This window comes from Rhinoderma darwinii, chromosome 2 (assembly GCF_050947455.1).
Source record: "Rhinoderma darwinii isolate aRhiDar2 chromosome 2, aRhiDar2.hap1, whole genome shotgun sequence".
NCBI classification, from domain to species: domain Eukaryota; kingdom Metazoa; phylum Chordata; class Amphibia; order Anura; family Rhinodermatidae; genus Rhinoderma; species Rhinoderma darwinii.
This window is the reverse complement of record NC_134688.1, coordinates 151,949,110-151,963,298: the sequence shown is the minus strand read 5'-3', so window position 1 is coordinate 151,963,298 and position 14,189 is coordinate 151,949,110.

Sequence of the window (14,189 nt, the reverse complement as noted above, 5' to 3'; positions counted from 1 at the left end):
AAGGTCAGTCCGTCAGATGGAATTATCCACCAAGATATTTTCACTAGAAAGACTTTACTTATTATCCCTTTCTCCAGTCCACCTAAGGGGAGTGGACAATCATGTAGTGGATTTTTTTTTGTGCAGAAACGAGTTACTACAGTCAGAATGGTCCCTAACCCAGGAGATCTTCCGGATGATAATTTCCATGTGTGGGGATCCATCGGTAGATCTCAAGGGAAAATAGAAAGGTTACCAAATTCTTTTCCCTAGACCTCACGGACAACCCAGTGGCAGTAGACGCTCTCTCCCAAAGTTGGGGTCGGGAATAAGATTATGACTTTCCCCATCTCTGTTGCGAAGGGTATTAAAAAAAGATCAGGGAAGACAAGGCCTCGTCATCCTAATTGCTCCCTTTGGGCCAAAAAGACCATGGTTCACGTTTTTGAGATAGATGTCCTTAGCTCAGCCATGGATTCTTCCATACAAGCCAGATCTCCTGTCCCAGGGCCCAGTAGTTAATCCCAACATCTCCAGGCTGCACCTTACAGCGTGGAATCTGAAAGGATGATTCTCAGAAAGAGAGGAATTTCAGAAACTGCCATTTCCACATTATTAGCAAGTAGAAAACAGGTTATCTCTAAGATATACTTAAAGAGGCTCTGTCACCAGATTTTGCAACCCCTATCTGATATTGCAGCAGATAGGCGCTGCAATGTAGATTACAGTAACGTTTTTATTTTAAAAAAACGAGCATTTTTGGCCAAGTTATGACCATTTTTGTAGTTATGCAAATGAGGCTTGCAAAAGTCCAAGTGGGTGTGTTTAAAAGTAAAAGTCCAAGTGGGCGTGTATTATGTGCGTACATCGGGGTGTTTTTAATACTTTTACTAGCTGGGCTTTCTGATGAGAAGTATCATCCACTTCTCTTCAGAACGCCCAGCTTCTGCCAGATCACGCTGTGACGTCACTCACAGGTCCTGCATCGTGTCAGACGAGCGAGGACACATTTTGCACCAGAGGCTACAGATGATTCTGCAGCAGCATCGGCGTTTGCAGGTAAGTCGATGTAGCTACTTACCTGCAAACGCTGATGCTGCTGCAGAATCAACTGTAGCCTCTGGTGCCGATGTGGCCGACACGATGCAGGACCTGTGAGTGACGTCACAGATCTGCTCTGCCAGAAGCTGGGCGTTCTGAAGAGAAGTGGATGATACTTCTCATCAGAAAGCCCAGCTAGTAAAAGTATTAAAAACGCCCCGATGTACGCACATAATACACGCCCACTTGGACTTTTACTTTTAAACACACCCACTTGGACTTTTGCAAGTCTCATTTGCATAACTACAAAAATGGTCATAACTTGGCCAAAAATGCTCGTTTTTTTAAAATAAAAACGTTACTGTAATCTACATTGCAGCGCCTATCTGCTGCGATAGCAGATAGGGGTTGCAAAATCTGGTGACAGAGCCTCTTTAAAGATCTGGAGAGCTTTTCTCTCATTTACAGGGGTTGATCTGAATCCCTTAGTAAATCCTGTTATACACCTGATTTTGGATTTTCTCCAGGCCGGGCTGGACAAAAATCTTAAACCGTATACACTAAAGGTACAAGTTTCTTTACTTTCTTACTAGCGTTTAGAGTAAGCAAGATTCTTCCCTCCATACACTTCGGTGTTGAAGGATAGGGTTATTAACAAGACCTTACCAGGTTTCTTACCAAAAGTTGTCTCCCCTTTCATTAAAATCAGGAGATTATTCTTCCTTCCTTATGTGACTCTCCTAAAAAACCCAAGGTGTAAAAGTTCAATTGCTTGGATGTGAGGAGGTGTTTAATTCAATACCTAGAGGTCACCAAAGATTTGAGGTCATCCAAAAATCATTTTATACAATTTCAGGGTTCAAATAGGGGTTCTGAAGCTAGTAGGCCTACAATAGCGAGATGGATTAAACAAGCCACTTAGCTTCTACACTTAGCTTATGTGGGCCAAAACAAGAATCCTCCAGAATTCTTTGGAACTCATTCTACTAGGGCTGTATCTACCGCTTCAGAAAAAGCCAAGGCATCCCTAGATCAGATTTGCAAGGCTGCTACATGGAGTTAAGCCCACACCTTTATTAAACATTAACGGTTACAGCTACATATAGCCTCTGAGTTAGCTGTTGGTAGGAAGTTCTACAAGCGGTAGTCCCACCATAAAAACTGGGGTACTATTTTACATCTCCAGGGGTGCTGTCATAGGTGAAAGGGTAAAAGATTGATTATTTATCGGTAATCGCTTTTTCATGAACTTATGACAGCACCCCTGGGGAGACATCCTATTCGCTGGACAGGAACAGGGCAAACACCCAGTTTTTAGGAAACAGTCAGGATGAGAATTAGTTATATATTAAGTAATCAATATTTTATTAAAGTATGGAATATTGTAGTAGACTACGCTTTTCCATCCTGAGGGATCCCACAAAAAGTATACTGCACGGTATACGTTTCTGTTACATTTGAGCATATGGTCATGGATGCCTATGGTGATGTATGCCACTAAGCATCTCAGGTGTACATTAATTGTATACGTCGGGAAGCTCTATTGACATAACCGCCCATATATGGACTGTAGCATCCACGGCCGCGGACCATCGGGAGTACTCACCCCCCGAAGGCCGCAGCCATGGATCTGTGGGCCCTGGCCCGTATCTCCTCCCTAGGAGACTCCATCGCACACTTCCGCTCCATTCTGCTGTGTCCCGTAGGGTGCGCGCGCAAGCTCGTACCTTGCCTTAAAGGGCCAGCGCGCACACATGAAAATAATCATCAATTAGCCGATTATTACCCTGGACTATAAGAAGGGCCCTGCCCCTTTACTCCTTGCCTGAGCGTTGTGTTTACCCGTGTTAGTCTTGCAAATGGTCCCTTAGTGCTATCCTGTTCTCAGTGTTCCCGTACCGGCTACCTGTATCCTGTATCCCTTGTTACCTTTGTTCCTGTACCTTAGAAAGTTGGAGTCGTGTTGTGCCACCGGTCACGCCTGCTGTGATTACACCATGCCTGGTGTCTGCTGCCATGGTCCCATTTGAGCCTCGCCGTTGCTACTGTCTGAACTACTACAGGTACCCTTGTGCTCAGACTATATATATACATTGACTTGGTAGACTGTTTGGCCAGCTGCTATCCCGCTACGGCGGTATGGCCCACAGATCGTGACATGGACAGTTATGTCACTGGAGTTTCCTGCACAGCTTCTCTGCCAGGGATGCCGATCCTGGGGAAGCTCCTGATGTCACTGTCCATATACTGTATGGACAGTAATGTCAGAAGCTTCCACAGCGCCGGAGTCCCCTGGCAGAGCACTGACTGATGCCCTGGGAAAGATCTGTCCATATATGGACTGTGACTTCAAGAGTTTCCCCATGATCAGAGTCCCCAGGCGACATATTCTACTGTACTCCATACAGTGGAATACGTTGCAGCTTTCCGTCGGAGGTATACTTCAGGAATCCTCCCGACATATACATCTGATGGAAGGCCAAAAGGAAATGTAAAGAGGTTTTAACATGTAATATATATAATCTACTGTATCTTCCAATGAGAGACCGGCTCTGTTCACACGTAACATGCTGCATTTGTAACAACCATGGTCACGGGCCGCAGCCATGGATTTGTGCACGCTGACCCGCATCTCCTCCCCACTTGAGCTTCATTCTGCGGTGTCCCGTAGGATGCCCGGCCTTAAAGGGCCATCGTGCGCACATGAATTTAATATGTAATTAGCCCATACTCACACTGGACAATAAGAAGGGCCCTGCCCCTTCCCTCATTGCCTGAGCGTTGTTGTGTTTACCCGTGTTAGTCTTTGCAAATGGTCCCTTAGTGTTTTCCAGTTAACAGTGTTCCCGTACCTGTATCCTGTATCCCGTGCTACTTTGTTCCTGTGCCATAGAGAGTTGGAGTCGTGTTGTGCCGTATACTACACCTTCTGTGTTACACCACATCTGGTGTCTGCCTGCTGCCAACATCCCATCCGATCCTATCATCGCTGCTATCTTAATTACCACAGGTACCCTTATTCAAACTATAGACATTGACTTGGTATTTTGTTGGCCAGCTGCTATCCCGTTACGGCAGTACGGCCCAGTGGGTCCACATACCTACAGATCGTGACAGCAGTATTGTATCAAGCAAAGAAAAAAACAAAACTGATACCTGACGAGAACATGACTTTAGAGAAAAAACGTATTCGTCATAACTGATCAAGACGGATCATAACAGATACGTCATATCCATCATGAGAACATGTATATGTTAGACTACAATTCTCAGAATGCAAAACAAATAAGCAAAACATTGTGCAAGCTGCTGCAGCAGTGGGACCTGTTGTATGTATATGTGATTCTTGCATATTTTGTCCCTACATCTATTTATCCAACTTGTATTTTAATAATTTTATACGAGTTAAAGCTGAAAACACAGCTTTTATACCGTGTTAAAACATTGTTTTATGTAAATCTTCACAAACCGCAAAAAGCAATAACTTGGCCGCACATTACAAAAGATGTGTGCTGTGTTTTGCGAAGCTTTTTGCAAAGTCTCAGTCCCTAGAATTGTCTGGATTTTGATACCTTCTCCCGCCCCTTCTCCCTGGATGATTCCACAGCCCAGTGGCTTGGCTTAAGTGCAGTTGGAAATGCCCTATAATGGCTCTTTGTTGATTTTCGCCTGTGCTACAGCCTAGTGTTGCTGTGAAGCACACTGCCATTGAATTTGTTCACTCAGGCAGAACACTTAACAGGAAGGAAGGAAACAGCCATTCTTTCTGATTCTATTGTCTGACCACCAGGCTTAAGCAATCAAACAGCTCTGTGGACTGAACTGTGGTGCTCGCTCTGCAGTGTGTTATGGTGGGCGTGGAATGGGGAGGGAATCTGGCTCCTCATGGCTTTTGTTATTGATACACTACAGGATAAATCTATTCACGGCTCAGAGCCTCAGGTAGCAACATGCTGGTACTTTTCATTCCTGAATTCATTCCTGAACTGAAAAGTTGAAGAACCACTTTGCTATGCAGTGTGTAGCACGCAGAATGTAGACAGGTGATTGACACTGGCAGTATTGTTTATAGTAAAAGCAGCTCTGCTTGACTTAATAAATTCAGGACCTGCGCTTAAGACATTGCATTGATTTTATTGCGCTGTACAAAAATTAATCTATTACTCATCCATGGCTGTAAAATTGCTCATTCAGAAATATTTCATATGAGCACATATGCGGAAAATTACACAATGACTTTGAAAACAAGGGACCGGTGGCAATTATTCTTTTAAAACCTAAGATCAAAGACTCTGCCAGGTTGTAAAGAATTTTTATTTTTTTTGCCCCTGGTGTCAAATGTGCTTGGCTATTCTTGGCTATAATTACCTGGGGCATATTTTTTTTTTTTATAGATTTTCTACCTCACATAAACATTTCTTATGTGTAAAGTACTATAGACATGTATTTCTCTACCAGTAGAGTCTATGTTGGAAAAAGCTTCTGACGCATACGTTAAAAGTACACGGATGCCTACCAGAGGCATGTGTCACACATAGACTATAAAGGTATACATTAAACGGATACGTCATTAACTCCTATGACCATTTTCATGACATATACGGTAAACAGATGACATTGTAGCTTATGGGTGACAGATGCCACTGTTATGCATCCATCAACGGCATCCGTCACCCATAGTCTTATGGTATCCGTTTAAAGAAAATACTGTATGTCATGAAAAGCTATTGAAAAGCCCAAAGACTACGTTATTCTATACTTTAAAAAATATATATACCAATGTATACCAGTCCGACAAAGGCCAAAAGGAATCTTTTTTGGTTTGTGTTGGACTAATGGAGCCCTACGGACATGTTTAGCGTGTAGCTTTACATTATATGAATGGGGTCTTATGGGTTAAAGTCACGCTGTTCATCAAATGTTTTTCTAGCTTTTTCCTGATATACTTTTATAAAGAATATGATTATACTGATTACCAAAGTATGCAAATGATCTCCACTCCCTGTCACCTGAGACAAAAAGAACAGCACCCAAAGCAGGGGCCCTCACACCCATCACAGAATGCTGGTTGCCCATGCAAGCATTAACTTCTTCACTACAGGCATTGCTTGTGTCTTCTCCTGGGAGTATTGTCACTCAGGAGGGTGGGGTCCTCATGCCTTCCTATCGATCAGCTGATGTACTTAGGTCACTATCCTTTTGAGAATGAGTCAAATATTTGAGTATATAAAAACTCTGTTAAAGGGGTGGTCTAGTGAAAAAAAATAATTATTGCTTATCCTCAGGATAGGACATCAATATCTGATCGGTGGGGGTCCGACTCTTGATCAGCTATTTGAAGAGGCCGGAACGCCTAGGCCAGCGCTGCTTCCCCTTAATTTCTTATGCAGCTCCATACTGTACAACATGGTTACATTGGTAGCGGCGGAGCACAGTATCACAGCTTTCTCCCATTCAAGTGATTAAGAATTAAGATTAGTGGGAGGTTAGTGAAAGCTTGCCCTCTTTCTCAAGACAAAATATTAACCCCTTGGCACCACATCCTCTTCTCGTCTTTTCATTTTCGTTTTTTATTCTCGTATTCCAATAGCCATAACTTTTTTCTTTTTCAGTCGACATAGCCATAATAAGGGCTTGTTTTTTTGGGACAAGTTGTATTTTTTATTGGAACCATTTAATGTAACATATAATGTACTGAAAAACTTGAAAACATTTTTTGTGGGATGGAATGGAAAAAAAAACCCAGCTATTTCACAATTTTTTGGGGGTTTAGATTTTATGCCATTTACCGTGCTGTAAAAATTACATGTTAACTTTACCAAATTTATAAAGTTTTTTTTTGTTGCACTACTTTTACAAAATAAAAACAATTTGATTTTTAAAAAAAATGTCTGTGTCACCATATTCTGAGACCCATCATTTTTTTTATTTTTCTATTAATGGAGCTGTGTGAAGGCTGTATTATGTTGTGGCTTTTTTTTTTGTACCACTTTTGGGGACAAATAACTTTTAAAATCACTTTGTATTCAATTTTTTGGGAGGCAAGGGGACCAAGAAAAAGCAATATTGGCATATTTGTTTTTTATGGCGTTCAACATGGGGGATAAATAGCGTTATATTTGAATAATTTGGATCATTAAAGATGCTGCAATACCAATTATGTTTTATTGTTTACATTATTCTATGTAAAAAATGAAAAAAGTTATATTTTTAAACTTTTAGGTTTAGTTCACACATTGTGTAAATACTGCGGTTCTTCCGCAATGGAATTAGTTGCAGAAAATCTCATCCACACGCTTTATAAATACTGAGCAGAAAAAAAGTTCAGAAATTGACCTTCGGTGCAGAATTTTATTCCGCAGCATGTTAATTGTATTTGCGTAAACGCTGCTTATTTGTTGTGGGTTTTCCCCATTGAATTCAATGGGAGGTAAATTCTGCAACAAATAGCAGTTGTTGCGTTTTTTTGAGGCGCGTTCTCAGCGATCCCGCTGCAAAAAACGCAATTCAGAAAAAAACAAAGAACTCATACTTACCCAGAAGTCTGTGTTCCTCCTTCCAGCGCAGTATCCTGGGATGACGTTTTATACCTTGTGACAGTCGTAGCCAATCACAGGCTGTAGCGGCAGTCACATGGGATGAAAACATTCCAGGAGGCAGGCCTGCTAGCAGGTTGGTAAGTGCTGCAGTTTTCCGCTGTGGACATTCTGGGCGAAAAACTGCATCACAGTTTGGTGCGCTTTTTCGCTCGGAATTCCCTGTGATGCACAGGGCGACTACGCTGCGTGAGATTACGCAGCATATCAACCCCGTGTGAACACAGCCTTAGTGTTTTTTAGATATTAAAAATGCTAGTAAATTTTATTTTACACTTTTTTTTAGTCCTACTAGGGGACGTAAACATGTTTGATCACTTGTGCAATACTTTTGTATTGCAGAATATTGTCTTTTTAGCATAATAATAATAATAATAATAATAATAATAAGAAGACTAATAGGAATACTAAGATGGCAGACCTGGGGGTTTTCATTAGACAACCCATTGGCTACCCGCAATAGAATTATGGGGGGGCCATAGAGTGACAGAGGGAGCTCCCCTCTGTCTAACCGCTTATATACCACAGTCGCTATTGACCGGGGAATCTAAGATGTTAAACAGCAGGGTTTGGAGTTATCTGAGCCGCTCCATACATCACGCTGCGACATGCATCGTACATGTATTGCAAATGTCGCCAAGGGGTTAAACAGGCACAGTATTTATGAATTGGGGCTTAAACCGTTGGCTCTTAAAGCAATATTATCATAAAATAAGCATTCCCTACACAAACATTCTCTGGTCATTGTATTAGTAAAATGAGGAAGAAGCAAATATATAAGGGGAGATTTGCTAAGCTAAATGCGCCCGAATTCAGGCTCAATTTGCGCCAATATACTGGCGGATATGCCTTCCGCCAGATTTATTATGTGTTTTACACACTTTTGAAACCTCACTAGAAAAGATGGTGTGGGTAAGTAAAATTTGTAAAAAAAAAATGGGTGCAACAAAATTGGTCTAAAAAAATAAGGCAATCAAGAGGAGGTGGCAAAGGAAGATAAAAGTTTCTAACATGTCTAGGAAGATTTGTAATTTTGAATATATCAAACAGCATGCACCACTGTGATAAAGTTGGCACGTCTTGTTTAAGACAATAGTAATAAATCTGCCCCATATTGTCGTATGGTCTACAAAAACATTTCTATATTGTTTTTTCCAACCCCTTTCTTGTCCTTTTTTACTGCTCTTCATTGACTGACAAAGGAGCAGTCCAAATTCCCTGCATGTTATAATCATCTACTTCTGACAAGCAGTCACTGAATTACCCATCATGCCTAGCACATCATGCCTATCTGTAAGTTGATTTTCTATACTTATTGTAAATGTAGTTCTGTTCATTCCTATTTATGGCATCTTGCAATTTCCAGCACTTGGGGCTTGTTTACAGTACTTAGAAAAATTGGGAGGGGAGCGGTGTTCATCACCTATTGTCAATGGTGGATCCTGTGTTATCTATTTATTGGTGTTACCTTTCATTGTAATCCTGTCTGTAATGATAATGAGATGACTGCTGAGAAGTGATCTCTACAGAACTGGAAGTGTCAGTCTAATGTGAGGTTCAGTGGCCAAAGTAAAATCTAAAATTTTATGATTATTTTTTAAATATAGATAATGACATATATTTTTTTTTTTTCAAAATGACCGAAAACTATTAAAAAATATGTTTAACATTAAAACTTGATTTACACAATAGTTTATTTTCTAATGACACATTCCCTTTAGGCATCATACACACGACCATTGTCGTTTTGCAGACCGCAAATCACGGATCCTAGTGTCTTCTGTGTACTTTCCGTTTGTTTTGTGGACCCATACTCTAGAATGAGTGAGATGGACCGCAAATAGGGACAAGAGTAGGAACTGTTCTATAATTTGCGGAACGAACACACGGTTACGCAAAAAAACAAAAACAAAGGATGTGTGCATGGCCCCATAAAAATGAGTGGTTCAGTATGCTATCTGCAAAAAAACGGATAGGACACTGAAGAAAACAACGATCTTGTGCAGGAGCCCTTAAATGTAGGCTTTTCACTGGGATATTGGGATGCTAGCCCCATGTTAGTTAATATGGCTGACTGGAAGTATCTCCATTTATCAGAAACTGAAGACAGAAAAGTCAAACAAAATGGCTGAGCTGAGAAGAAAAATACTTTACATAGTTAAAGCGCTTTCATTTTATTAGCAAACTTTACTGTAGATAGTTCTAATAGCATATGGCTGGCATTTGATGGCTGAACTTAATTTTGCAATATACAAAGGGAGAATAATTGTCACGTAGGGTTCGTGGACCCACTGGGCCATACCGCCTTGGCAGTATGGCAGCTGGCCAACAGGGCGCAGGTCACAGTCTATTTTTCGTATAGGGTACCTGTGGCAGCTCGGGCAGTAGTAAGACAGGCTCGACTGGGACTAGGCAGCAGGTAGACGTCAGGCGTGGAGTAGTATGACAGACGTGGAATACAGCACAGCACGACTACAGCACGGCACTTGACCAGGATAGCACAGGATACAGGATACAGGAACAGGGAACACTGGAAACTGGAAAACACTAGGAGACCATTTGCTTAGACCTACTAGGATACAACAAACAATGCTCAGGCATGGAAGCAAGGGGCTTGGCCCTTCTTATAGTCCAGGGCACTCATAGGCTAATTTCACATTAAAGTCCGGTGCGCGTGCTGCCCCTTTAAGAGCGGGCACAAGCGTGCGCGCACACCCTACGGGACCCAGCCGAGGTGAGTGAAAGTGAGCGAGGAGACCCATTGCCTGAGGAGGAGACTGGGGCCAGCGCTCGCAGACCCATGGCTGCGGCCCTCAGGAGGTGAGTGAACCTGACGGCCCGTGGCCATGGACATGACAATAATTAATAATAATATTTATAAAAAATAATTGTTTCAATTGTTTAAAAGTAAAATTCTTAAATTTTTTTCCGTGTGATTATGACTGCCATCTGTGTGTCAAAAATAGCCTATTTTCATTACCATCTGGGATTTTTTTAGTTCTAAACTATATATCAAAATTTATTACATTTATCTTTGCATTTCATCTGTATTCTATGTTTTGATTTTATACTGTCAAACTAGATTCTTTTTAAGTTAGTTATAGGAACAGTAGTTGGTTTCAGATTCATACATGTATTGAGACATGTTTAATTAATTGCAATCTGTAGAGTGGCCCCTCCTGTTAGTAATCCCTAAGATCTAAAGGATAAACTGATGGAAATCTAACAATGCCAGGTGTATGCAATAGGATAAGCGGGACCATGAGATGCAGAGGTTTGGTAAATCCTTCCCTCATCCTCTTGTCCAAGAGGAACCAGGTGGCAGATTAATGAGACAAGCATCTCCAGGTTTCGTTATATCCTTCTAACAATTATTTTTGTTGTAACTGAAGACAATTTGTCAAGAAAGAAGGATAAATTAAAGTTTTTATTTAGGGTGCAGTCACATGTGGCAGATTTTATTGCAAACATTTCCACGACTGAAAATCAGTTCCATTCATCGGAAAGAGGTTGTTTCTGATGCAGATGCATGGATTTCTGCAATTTCCATTCAGATGAATGGAACTTTTTTTCAGGCGCAGAAATTTCTGCTACAAAATCTTCTGCCTGTTTATGTACCCTTAGTTCACACAGGGTGTATATGCTGCGCAAAAGCAGACATCGTATCCACCCTGTGTGCAGCAGGGAATTCTGTCCGAAAAACCGCAGCAAATTGTGGTGCAGCTTTTTGATCTAAATGTCCGCTGTGGGAAAGTGCACCTAAAAAAAAAAAAAAAGAAAGATTCCTTCTTACATAGCCATGGTGATGCATCCCTTTGCCATCATGTAGCCCGGCCTCCTGGGATGACGTTCGTTTCATCCCATGTGACTGCTGCAGTAGTCATATGGGACGAAACGTCATCCCAGGAGGCTGGCCTGGACAAAGAAAAACCGAATTCTGTGTAAGTACAAGATTTTCCTTTCTGAGTTGCGTTTTTTGCAGTGGAATCGCTGCTTTTCCACCGCAAAAAATTCAGCATCTACTATTTGTTGTGGGTTTTAACTCCCCATCAAATTCATTAGGGAACACCTGCAACAAATAAGCAGCAATTACAAATGACATGCTACGGATCAAAAAAACGCACAGCAGGTCAATTAGTAGTTTTTCCGCTCAGCATTTACGCAGCGTGTGGATGAGATTTGGAAATCTCATCCAATTTGCTACTACTGTATTATGCGGCAGATTTTCTGTTGCAGAGAATCTGCAATATTTACGCTGTGCGAACTGACCCTTATAGCAGTAGCTTCCTTAAAGGGACTCTGTCACCCCATTATAAGTGCCCTATCTCCTACATAAGGGGATGGGCGCTGTAATATAGGTGACAGCAGTGCTTTTTATTTAGAAAAACTATCTATTTTCACTACATTAGGAGCGATTTTAGCTTTATGCTAATTAGCTTCTTAATGCCCAAGTGGGCGTGTTTAAACTTTAGACCAAGTGGGTGTTGTACAGAGTGTATGATGCTGACCAATCAGCGTCATGCACTTCCCTCCATTCATTTAGACAGCGCATAGTGACACTGCGTTATTCACGATGTGCTGTCTTATACTGACATATTAACGTTACTGAAGTGTTTAGACCGTGACTAGACATTCCTTCCAGACGGGATGGGATGTCTATTCACAATCCCTGCACTTCGTTAACGTTTGTTTGGTACTTACAGCAGAGCAAAGCGTAATCTCGCTGTAACCTGTCATTTACAGCGAGATCTTGCGAGATTACGCTTGCTCTGCTGTAAGTACCAAACAAACGTTAACGAAGTGCAGGGATTGTGAATAGACATCCCGTCCTGTCTGGAAGGAATGTCTAGTCACGGTCTAAACACTTCAGTAATGTTAATATGTCAGTATAAGACAGCACATCGTGAACAACCCAGTGTCACGATGCGCTGTCTAAATGAATGGAGAGAAGTGCATGACGCTGATTGGTCAGCATCAAACACTCCTCTGTACAACGCCCACTTGGTCTAAAGTTGAAACATGCCCACTTGGGCATTAAGAAACGAATTAGCATAAAGCTAAAATCGCTCCTAATGTGGTGAAAATAGATATTTTTTTTTAAATAAAAAGCACTGCTGTCACCTACATTACAGCGCCCATCTCCTTATATAGGAGATAGGGCACTTATAATGTGCTGGCAGAGTCTCTTTAAAGAGGACCTGCCTCTAGGTCATATAAGTTGAACTGGAATAGCGCTGTCTCCCTGATTCCAGCAATGTTTTCTTTTTTCTGAACCTCCCGTTCCAGACATATGACCCTCTGTTGTGTTGGCTCCCTCTATGCTAATTTGCTGTAGTTAGCCAACAGGGCATGAACTGCCCTCAAGCTGCCTCGTGCTGATTGGTCAGCATCAGAGGCAGGGAAGCTAGTTCCACCCAGTTGGCTAACTACAGCAAATTAGCTTATAGAGTGTGTTCATAAAAGGTTTCCTGAGGATAGGAAAGTAACTGTCCAATTCATCTGAATGGGGTTGCTCAAATCCATGAACATGGTTTCATACGCAGCGTGTGGATGCGATTTGTTGAAATCTTATCGCATTGCTACTGTAATATACTGCAGAGAAATTTGGGTCGGAAATTCCATAGTGTTTACGCTAGTGTGAACATGGCCAAAAAGGATCCCCATGATTAGAGTTAAGGGTGGAAACTGAACTGTTGCATTGATACCTCTTTAGTCCTTCAAGTACTTGACCTCCAGTCCTAAGACAAAAATTTGGCAGAATCAGTTTCCACTCCATTGTCACACACAATATCTACTGTAGAAGCACACTTATGCTGAGATGATGGGAATTGTTGAAAGTTCCAGACTTCCCCCAGAATAACAGTGATCAAGAAGTGATTGAATTGAAATGGACTAAGTAACTCCTTTAACTTTGCAAGCCTTTTGGAGACCATAGAAGTGTAGAAGGTTGATACTTTATGGCCATGTGACATGGTCATGCACCTCATGGTTAGTTTTTGAAGAAATGATTGTTCGTTTGATCTTGGTTTATTGACAATGTCTTTCTTTTAAACAGTAATACTAACAGCTCCCAGGGGTAAAAGTAAAATGGCACCATTCTCTATTAAATTAGAAATGGGAAAGAGCTATTGTGTGGGTAGAGCGCATGTCATGACAAGTGTCTTCAAAAACACTTCTCATAATACCAGCCTCATAGTAATGCCTATAATGCCAGCCTCATAATATAATCACATATTCAGATTCATTACAGTACCAGTAGAGCCAGCCTCAATGTAACATCAAAAACACATCTCCTGTTCTAGTCTCCCACTTTGCTCACTCCCCTACTGTCAGAAGTCATGACACTACATGTGGGCATATCAGCATAGGACAAAGCTTTGCAGGAATGCCCTTCAATGTATAGTAAGGGGAAACGAAGAAAAGTAAGTACAAATGAAATGTGTAAAATTCTTTCTTTCTTTATTTGTGCAGACTACGCGATTCTGGACCGAACCGGTCCCTTCGTCAGGTCAGGTATAATGTTTGCACATGGAAGGTGCGCCATTTTATGTCATAAAAAAACCTGGGAAACCT